Source organism: Trypanosoma rangeli (assembly GCF_003719475.1).
Source record: "Trypanosoma rangeli strain AM80 chromosome Unknown Tra_15.4_contig_00494, whole genome shotgun sequence".
NCBI classification, from domain to species: domain Eukaryota; phylum Euglenozoa; class Kinetoplastea; order Trypanosomatida; family Trypanosomatidae; genus Trypanosoma; species Trypanosoma rangeli.
The window spans coordinates 4,448-5,282 of record NW_021706234.1 but is presented as its reverse complement, the minus strand read 5'-3'; the positions used below and the strand labels follow the sequence as shown (position 1 = coordinate 5,282).

Here is an 835-nt window from a genome sequence, read left to right as displayed (position 1 = left end):
AGTAGTATATATATATATATATATATATATATATATAACTTCTTTATTATTCTTATTATAACACGTATTGACTCTTGCAAATTTTCATCGGAGTTTCGTTGTAGTTGTTTGTGTATTATTATTATTTTTTGTAGGCTGGATACAAAGTGCTCTGTCGCTCAAAAGCAAGACTTAGTGGGTTTGACGTGAAAAGCCTTTCTCCATATGGTGTTCCCAAACGTACCTTTCCGTACCGTGAGCATCCGAAGCAGATTTCTACTGCGCCTACAGCTGGCGGCTTCTACATAACCAACCATGCCCTTGGTTAGCCTTTTCAGATCCGCTTTGAGTGGCTTTTCTACCGGACATCTATCTTTGCCTTTATTGCTTGCGTGGTGTACTGCCTTTTCCTTGGGATTCCTCTTCCTTTAATGAAAGAGATTCCGCCAGGAACACCAAAAGATTTTTTATTTTACAATGCAGGTGGATCTCCACACCTTTTTTGGCACTATCAAGATGGATCGAACGTGCCAAATACGTCTGGAGCGCGTCGGGTGGATTAGACACCACATATAGAAATTCAAAGAAAAACATATATGAACACACAAATACGCAAGACAAAGGGAAAAGAAACATATTGTATGAATGTGTTTAATCATTGTCATAAGAGGGAAGCTGGCGGCCAGCATTATTGGAACGCTGCTGTCGACATTAGATATATCAGCAAGTACGTAGGTCAATGTGACAAGTGAATAGTGGGATTCCGAATCTTATGTTGAGTTTTTTTTTTTGGTATAATTAGTGACTCACAGTATTTTATTGCATTTTCTACCTTTTTTTTTGGGAAACCCTTATC

General features: G+C 38.2%; 1 pseudogene, besides 1 other annotated feature; it reads left to right on the top strand.

The window, feature by feature from the left end:
* Positions 1–5: 5 nt before the first annotated feature.
* Positions 6–37: a microsatellite.
* A 109-nt stretch (positions 38–146) lies between these two features.
* Positions 147–534, top strand: TraAM80_08986 (hypothetical protein; annotated as a pseudogene).
* Positions 535–835: the final 301 nt, after the last annotated feature.